Source organism: Nuphar pumila, chromosome 14, assembly GCF_984573655.1.
Source record: "Nuphar pumila chromosome 14, dmNupPumi1.hap1.1, whole genome shotgun sequence".
Classification (NCBI taxonomy): Eukaryota; Viridiplantae; Streptophyta; class Magnoliopsida; order Nymphaeales; family Nymphaeaceae; genus Nuphar; species Nuphar pumila.
In genome coordinates this window covers 72,787,816-72,797,777 of record NC_143262.1, presented here as the reverse complement: position 1 = coordinate 72,797,777, position 9,962 = coordinate 72,787,816, and positions in this window count along the sequence as shown.

The window sequence follows — 9,962 nt, the reverse complement described above, 5'->3', positions numbered from 1 at the left end:
ATTTCAAGCTTCAAATCCCAGGTCTAAATTGACTTCGGGATTCATCTATATATTCAAAATTCAATTTCTAAAATTCCTTTTCCCAAATTCAAATCCAACTTAGAAATTCTTGATTCATCTTCTAAATTCCAGATTCAAACTTCAAAATCAAAGTCCAATTTGACTTTGAAATTCATATTCCAAGTTCAAAATTTTCAAATCAAATTTTGGAATTCCAAATCCAAAGTTAGATCCTAAATCCCCTTTAGGATCCAGATTTCCAAGTATAAATCCCCACTTTTTGGGTCTCAAATTCATATCCAAAACCCATTCTAGGATCCAAGATTCAACATTCATATCGGATCTCAGGCTTCAGATCCAATTCCCCTTTAGGATCCAGAATCCAACTCTACATTGGATCTCAGACTCCAGATCCAATTCCATTTTTTTAGGATCTAGAGCCCAACTCTACATTTGGATCTCATATTTCAGATCCAAATTCTATTCTAGGATTCAGAACCCAAGTCTACATTGGATCTCAGACTTCAGATCCACAATCTATCTTAGGGTCCAGAGTCCAACTCTACATCGGATCTTAGACTTCAGATCCAAAATTTCCTTTAGGGTCCAGAGTCCAACTCCACTTTTGGATCTCAGACTTTAGATCCAAATCCATCCTAGGATCCAGAACCCAATTTTACATCAGACCTCAGATCCCAGATTTTAAATCCCTTATCCAATTCCATTCCCAATTCTAAATTTCAAATCCAATTCCATTTTCAGATCTCATCTGAACTCCCTAAATCCATTTCTATTCTTAAATACCATTTGATTTTCTCAGTCCATTCCAATTTCAAACTTCAAAATCTAAATTCAATTCCATCCTAAGTATTCATTTCCTTTCCTAAATCCAAGTTCAAAATTCAAAGTCTATTTCTGACTTTGAAACTTAATTTCCTTTCCTTTCAAAGCTTTAAATTATTCTTTCTCAAAATCAAGACTTATTCTTCCAACTCTGATTACTTCAAGTACTTAGAACTTCTTTGATCTATCTCAAGTTCTAAGTTAAAATCACTTCTTCACTCCCATACCAAGTTCATCTCATAAAACTTGGAAATTTTCAAAACATCTTTTAAAAGGAGCATACATCCTTGCATTGCACAAGCATGATTCTTTGTGCATTTAGATCTTTAGGATAAATTCTTAGATGATATTTAGGCAAAGCAAAAGGGCATAGATTCGATCCTTGGTTCGATTACCCCTGGTAAAGGCGCCAGGAACGGTCGAACCTCGTACCGACGAGCGAATCCCGTCTCTCCATTTTTCCTGCGAATTTTCAAAACGGAGGCGAGTAATTTTCTAAATGTTTTCAAATAAAGGTCAAGTGAAAACCACGCAAAATAGTTCCTCTTCTCTCTCTCTTTCTTTCTTTCTTTTCTCTTCTCTCTTTCTTTTCTTTCTTTTATCCTTCTCCCTTCAAAACAGAGGAGAATAGAGGTTAGAAAAGGAAAAGAGAAGGAAGAGAGAGAAACCATAAAGAGAGGAAAAATTTTGCGATGATCACAGTGGGTCCGGCCAGACCCGTGTACCATGACTTATTAAAAAAGATTTATTAAAATTAAGATTTTATAGGGCGGTTTGGCGTGCATCATGGGTCACTTTGGCAGGCCTATTTTTGGTTACCCTACGGTCCATGCATGTTATGATTATGCTTAATTATATTCGTATGCATGTATAAACATATTTGAACATTGGTATTGTTTTTAATTTTGGGTCCAATATTTTAAATTAAATTAATTGAATCAACATGTTACCAAAGTAACCTCTGTTGTTTAGGTTAGTTCATTTTGAAATATTGTGATGTTTATATGTTTGTGGTTCATGCAAATAGTGATCGGCCTAAAGGAATATTACTATTTGGTCAAACCCAAATGTATACTTTCAGTAATAAATATGGGACAATCATTCGATTTTTCATGTGAATAACGAGTTGGTCCAAAGAAAGGCTCATTGTTAGACAAGATTGATTGTCCATGTTTTGATTATTGTATTGAGAGTGTCACTTACAAGTTGACACTTCTATCCAAAGACTAAGTGTCAATGTTGTACTAGGTATCTTGTAATGAGGTTCACCATTATTTAAATATATTATTTTATATTGCATATGAATATGGATATTAATCATGAGTTTGTTTGTTCTTTATTCAGTATATACCTTTGCTTCTGTGATATCTATAAACATTAATTCTATCCTTATTTTGAGCAGTTTTAATTTCAAAAACTGAAAAGAAAATGTTATGAATGTACTTAGATGTATGAATTTGGATCTTGTACTGCGAGAAGATCAATCACCTGCTCTTACGGATAGGAGTTCTATCGAGGATAAAAAAACTCTGAGTGATGGGATCGATCTAATCGCATGAGTCTCATGATCATGAAACGTCGATTTCTGAATCTTTTAGTAGCACTATGTCTGAAGAGGCAAATGTCAAACATTAACTTGAAGAAATTGAAAAACGTTTTGTGAAAAACAAAAAGGCCGAGACAAGTACTCTTCTTTCGAGTCTTGTCTCAATGTAATATAAGGGCAAAGGAAACATTCGAGAGTACATCATGAAGATATCTCATCTTGCTTCAAAACTCAAGGCACTAAGGTTAGAGTTGTCTAAGGACTTACTCGTGCACTTGATTTTGATATCCCTTCCTGCAAAATACAGTATGTTTAAGGTCAGTTATAACTATCAAAAGGAAAAATAGACTCTTAATGAGCTCATTTCTCACTGTGTGCAAGAAGAATATAGGATGAAGCAAGAGAAGACTGGGAGTGTTCATTTGGCAGTAACCTCTAAGGACAGGTTTAAGAAAAAAAAAGAACTAAGAAAGTTGAAGTTGACCCTAAATTGTAGAAGAAACAGAAAAGACATCAGGACCCAAAGTCTAGTTGTTTCATTTACAAAGAGAATGGTCACATGAAGAAGGATTGTACCAAGTATCATGTCTGACGTGATAAGAAAGGTATGCTTCTTACTTTGGTTTGTTCTGAAGTTAATTTGACTTCTATGCACGAACACACTTGGTGGATGGATTCAGGTGCTACTACTCACATAAGTGTGTCCATATAGGGTTGCCTATGTTGTTGATCGTCAATTGATGTTGAAAGATTTATTTATGTGGGCAATAGCAAAACAGTTGAAGTCGAGGCAATAGGGACATTTAGGTTGTTATTAAAGACTGAAAATTATTTAGATTTGAAAGAAACATTTATTGTACTGTCTTTTATGCAAAATTTGGTTTCTATTTTTATTTTAGATAAATACGGTTATTCTTGTTTATTTAAAAATAATAAATTTAAATTATTTCTTAATTCAAATCTTATTGGAACTGGTTCTTTATCTACAATTGATAACCTTTATTTGCTTGATACTATTGCCTCATTTAATGAAACCTTGCAATTAAGTTTTTGTAGTACAAAACAAAAATTCACAAATGAGAATTCTGCTTTGTTATGGCATAAGCGCTTAGGTCTTATTTCTAAATAAAGAATTGAAAGGCTTATGTCAAATAAGATTCTTGATTCCCTTAATTTCACTCACTTATAGGTTTGTGTTGAGTGTATAAAAGGAAAATGAACAAACATAAAAAAAAATAGGTGCCGAAAGGAGAACAGACGTCTTAGAACTAATCTACACTGATATTTATGGACCCTTCCCTACGGCTTCTTGAAATGATTAATAATATTTTATTATGTTCATAGATGACTATTCTCGTTATGAGTACCTATATTTAATTTATGAAAAGTCTTAGTCCTTGGATGTATTTAAATCGTATAAGGCCGAAGTTGAAAACCAACTTAGCAAAAGAATTAAGGTCTCCAGATCTGACCATAGTGGTGAGTACTATGGCAGATATGATGGATTAAGTGAACAACACCCAAGGTCTTTTGCTAAATTCCTAGAGGAATATGAGATTGTCCCTTAGTATACCATGACAAGCTCTCCTAGCATGAATGATGTTGCTGAAAGACGAAACATGACTCTTAAGGATATGGTAAGGAGTCTGATTTCTCATTCTACCTTACCAGAGTCCCTCTGGAGAAAAGCATTAAAGACTGCAGCTTATGTTTTGAACATGGTGCCCTCTAAAGCAGTAACCAAGACCCTATATAAATTATAGAAAGGCTGAAATCCTAGTTTGAAACATTTTTATATTTGGGGATGTCCAGCTGAGGCTAGGCCCTACAGGCTATATAAAAAGAAACTGAATTTCAGAATGGTTAGCTATTATTTTGTTGGGTATTCTGAAAGGTCCAGAGGCTGTAAGTTTTATGACTGTGCGAATAAGTCCTTTTTCAAAATAAAAAATGCTTGTTTCTTTGAGGGTGTCACGTTTGGGGGGAATGATAAAGTAAAAGACATTGCTTTTGAAGATGAGTCTATTTCTCTTCCTGCGGTTGTGGATCACAATGATCAGATTTCTATTCCTGATAATATTCTCATAAATTCGAATCAAGGTAATGCTTTAGATCTTCCTATCCAAATTCAAGTTTTTACTCCTAGAGTTCAAACTCAATAACCTCAAGAACTAATGTCATTAAGAAAATCCACTAGAAAGAGAAGAAGGGTAATTTTAGAAGATTATATTATCTTTCTACAAGAATATGAGAGTGATACTGGCCTAATGGAAAATGATCCAATCAACCTCCATCAAACTACACAAAGTTCTAACTCTCAAAAGTTTATTGAAACAATGCATGAGGAGATTAAATCTATGAGGGACAATGACGTGTGAGATCTTGTCCCATTACCTGAAACTGTGAAACTTATTAGTTTCAAATGAATATTTAAGACCAAAAAGGATTCAAAGGATAATGTGTAAAGATATAAGGCTCACCTTATTGCAAAAGGGTTTACTCAAATGGAAGACATTGATTATACAAAGACTTTCTCTTCGCTTTTTAAGAAGAAATCTTTTAGGGTTATGATGGCACTTATAGCTCATTATGACTTATAGTTGCATCATATAGATGTTAAGACTACATTTCTTAATGGGGACATTGATGAGACAATATACATGGTCCTACCATAATATTTTGCCTGAAGCGATGTCAAGAAAATGGTTTGCAAACTAAAGAAATCCATCTATGGACTTAAGCAAGCTTCTCGTCAGTGGTATCATAAATTTCATCAAGTTGTCCTCTCGTTTGGTTTTGAGATGAATATGGTTAATGAATGTATATACCATAAGTTAAGTGAGAGTAAATTTATTTTTCTAGTTTTGTATGTGAATGACATATTGCTTGCCAGTAATGATATAGGCATACTGCACGAAAACAAGATAGTTCTGACAAAGAAATTTAAAATAAAAGATATTGGGGATGCCTCTTTTGTATTAGGGATCCAGATACATTGAGATCATTCTCAAGGTATTCTTTGATTATCACAAAAAAAGCTATATCAAAAGGATTATGAAAATATATGGCATGAAGGATTGCAAATCAGGGGATACTCTTGTTGCTAAAGGAGACAAGTTTAGTCTTACTCAGTGCCCCGAACACCAGTCTAAAATTAAGGCTATAGAACATATTCGCTATGCATCTGTTGTAGGGAGTCTTATGTATGCTCAAGTGTGTACGCGTTCGGATTTAGCGTACATTGTTGAGATGTTAGGCAGATATTGTAGTAACCCAGGTGGATCATTGGAAAGTAGCCAAACGGGTTATGCGATATTTGCAAAGAACAAAAGGTTACATGCTCACATACAGGAAGTCAAATCAGTTGAAGATCATTGGGTATTCTAATTCTGACTTTACGGGATGCCAAGACAGTTGTAGATTCATGTCAGGTTATGTTTTTCTGTTGGCCAAAGGAGTTGTTTACTGGAGGAGTGTCAAGCAGACACTCAATGCTTCTTCCACCATGGCAGCAGAATTCTTGGCTTGTTATGAGGCATTCAACTATGGGATATGGCTACATAATTTTGTCACAGGGCTGCGAATTTTGTATAATGTTGAGAGATCAATAAAATTATTTTGTGACAATAATTCAGCAGTGTTGTATTCTAATAACAATAGGAGCTCATCGAAGTCAAAGTATATTGACATTAAGTTCCTTATTGTTAAAGAAAGAGTGCAGAATGGTCAGATATCAATAAAACATATTGGCACAAACTTCATTATTATGGATCCGCTTACTAAAAGTTTGCCACCCAAGGACTTTCACAAGCATACTGCTCACATGGGTGTTTTATCATTTTATGACATGCTAGTGTAGTGAGAGTTTGTATTTAGATGTTCTATGATATAATAAAGTTCTTTTTGCCACTTTGGTATAAAGTTAAAGTTTCAGTTTTATTTTATACTCATTACGTTGTGATCTCACTAAAGTTTCAGAAAGGACCAGTTGAAAATAGGCATGTTTGATCACATTGCATGTAATTTTCATGTTTCACATCCATACTTGATCCATGTCATTTGGTTGTGTTAATATACGTAATCATTGATGGGTCCAATTATGTTATTTGTAATGAAGACCGCTTTGATTCTATGTTGACATGATCAATGGACCAGATTGATAGAGATATTATTTAATAAGACAATATTTTTGAGCTCATAAGGTTACAATATGTGATTATAAGGTTACGTATGTGGCCCAAGTGGAGATTGTTAGAAAATCATGTGGACCTACATACGTTGAACCACACATTATAAAATTATCCCAGGTTTAGGCCCGGTTTATATAATCTAATTCGGATAGGTCCTATGGTATCTCATATGGTATGGTATACTATGTGGAGAAACCTGCCCTGTTTACAATTCTATAATCGACTGAATTGGAGACAGACTCCTAAACACATTAGGTTATGGTCTCCAAACCTTATATAATAGCTCTCTCTCTCTCTCTTTCTCTCTCTCTCTCTCTCTCTCTCTCTTTCTCTCTCTCTCTCTTCAGTCTCCCCATAAGTCAGAAAGAGAATTCAGTCTCTCTCACATTAGGTCTAGAGAAAGGGAAAAGAGCCTCATATATAGGTTCTAGAATATCATACCCGTCAATGATCAACCGGAGCGCTATGGATCTAGGTAACACTTCAACTTTAAGTTTGATTTTCATTTTTGCTTCAATGATTTAATGAGAGCATGAATTTGATCCTTGTTTAGTTTTCAATGGATTAATAGATCCAACAATTTATAGACCTATTTCCTCCCTAAACCTCTAACATTCTAAGACATTATCCTCATTGATAAGGGTTTCAGGATTAATAATAAGGGCCTCATCAACTGGGCCGACTCACTTACTATGTGAACTCAATTCTTGGTCATTGGCTTCTATTGTACATATGCTTGACTCAACTTCACCCATCATCTATTATGAATGCCAAGACAGTTTGAACGCATGAGAGGCATCATTTAGCCTTTCAAAGAAATCGTCGATGCAGATTGGGGTGTTCTTTTTAAAAGATGGTTTAAATCCTCTTAAAATCCCTTTGGTTTCCTTTCCCTGCCCCCTCTTTCTTGTGTTTCTTTTTTATATCCAAAATTGGATGAAAGTGGATCTTGTATCCATGGTCCATTTGATCACCAGTTTGATTTGTTGGAAGATAAAAGGGAACCTCGGGGGTATATCAATAAGTTCCACTCCTTCTTTTAGGGGGCTAGAGTCCTCGTGAACATGAAATGTAAAGAAATTGGATGGAAATTAACTTAATGTGCAATGTCCTAGAATTTTCAATTTGAAATAAGTAAAAAAATTTAACCATTTTTTTTTTTGAAAAACTATCCAACTCGAATGAGAGAATCGATACACAAAGAAAACAATTTTGATTTTTGAATTGGACAACCCTGGAAGGGTTATAGAACTAAAAACTTCAAACTGAACTGGATTCAATTCATATTCAGACTTAGATCCAGCTTTGCACACTAAAGACTCCATCAAAAATCCGACTCTACATAAATTGAAATAAAAGTTGTATCATTCCAACTTAATCATGATGTAACATTAATCAACTGAATTTAAATATGTTTATACATATGAGACAAAATTCATCTCAGTCTAATTGAGATACAAAAAGACAAAAATATCTTAGGAACGAATGAAAGGATAGAAACATGGTCCATTGGCCTCTCCCCTGCACCGTGCCACTATATTACAAATCATTCATTATTTGTTTCTCCATAAAATGAGGTCAGACTCTTTCGAGCAGGTAAGATAGTACCACGAACATAAAGATTACACAATGCTAGAACATTCATTGCAATCATGATGTTACAGTTCAGTAATTTAACATAAACATGATATAACTGAAGTAGAGTAAACATGTATCTTAGCAATAAAGTAAATAGCTAGCATGTATCTCAACATTGATGTAAATTGTAACATGTATTTCAATATTAATGTAAATTGCAAGCATGTATCTCAATATTTGAGAATAAATAGCATTCATGTGTCAATGCACATTTTATTTCTCTTAATTAACAACTCCAGGCACTCAGGTATAATCCTTGTATATGATAAGGTCATGACGAGTGTTTATTATGCCGCATGAATCATTTTCTCAAAGTGCCTAACAGACCAGATATCTAAGGCAGGCGACCCATAGTCGAGAAAATTCTTACAGAGGCTAGACATTCAATAAGGATTATAATCCAGAACTATGTATAGTAGTTGGTGCATGTCACCTAGGACACATGAACAACCCCGATCTCTCTAACTTTGAGTGACTGGAGACAAAAAATGAACATCATTACTCCCATAAATGTTCAGTACGACATGTAGGTGAATCTACATGTATTGGTGTCACTCGAAGTTGTACCATCTACCCTATTTGAGGTAGACTATTAGTGTAAATGAGTTATAAGATTTTTTTTATTAAATAATTTATCATTTCATGTACCTTGATTCATGAGGTAAATTTGTGCACCTCGTAAGTTAATCATATTTAGAAGTTCACAACATATTTGTGCAAACTTTCTCACGTTCTCACAAATATGTTGTGAATCTCCTCGATGATTTTAATCATAGTCGAAAGTTCGCAACATATTTGTGTGAACGTGGGGAGATTCACATAAATATGTTGTGAATCTCTTTGGTGATTTTGACCATATTTGAAAGTTGGAAAACTATTTGTGCAAACTTGAGTGTGCAAACTTGAGGAGGTCAAAACGGATATATTATGAATCTCCTCTATGATTTTAACCATGTTTGGAGGTTCGCAACATATTTGTGCAAACGGAGGTTTGTACAAATATATTACAAACGATAAAATGATCTTAAAAAATAAAAAATTAATGATTTTAGACATGCAAACAAAATTTGGTATATTTGTGAATTTTTGCAAGTAAGCGCCATTACAGTCATTTTCCATTTGTAAAAATAGGTCCATGCATTCGGTCATACCATCCAGGCTAAACCCAGGCTAGAATGAGATGGGGTCAGTGGGCCTTTATGATGCATCAGACAACCTGGATCTGGATGAAGATTGAAGGGATTTATCTTATAACCAAACATTAATTACAATTGGTCCATCCACAAACGGGTCCCTGCCGTCCCTTAACGCATACCAGCCTCGGGATCTTATCATTTGTAAGTTGTTCTAATCAGATGGGAACTATAAATGAATTCGGCATGGCTGATTTTCATAGAAATAGAGCCTTGAATTGTGCTTTTTGACCCAAAAAAATTTATTTTATTTAAATTTTAGTGTTTTTATGACCGTTGATTTTTTAATCTCTAAAACACCCTGCACACAAGCAGGATTATGACGATTTCAATGCCAATCTTGATCAAACTGACCATGGACATCATACCTGTGAGGTCAGATTTGATCAAAACAACTTGCAATGATAAGATCTCCTGGATAGTATGATGAAAGTGCATGAACCAAAGGGATGACTGAAACCCATTTGGTTTTAAACGCTTCACGTTTGGCTCGTTGCACGTGTTTGTGGTAGAGGCCTCATAAGCAGTGCCACAAATACCATGGAGACTTTG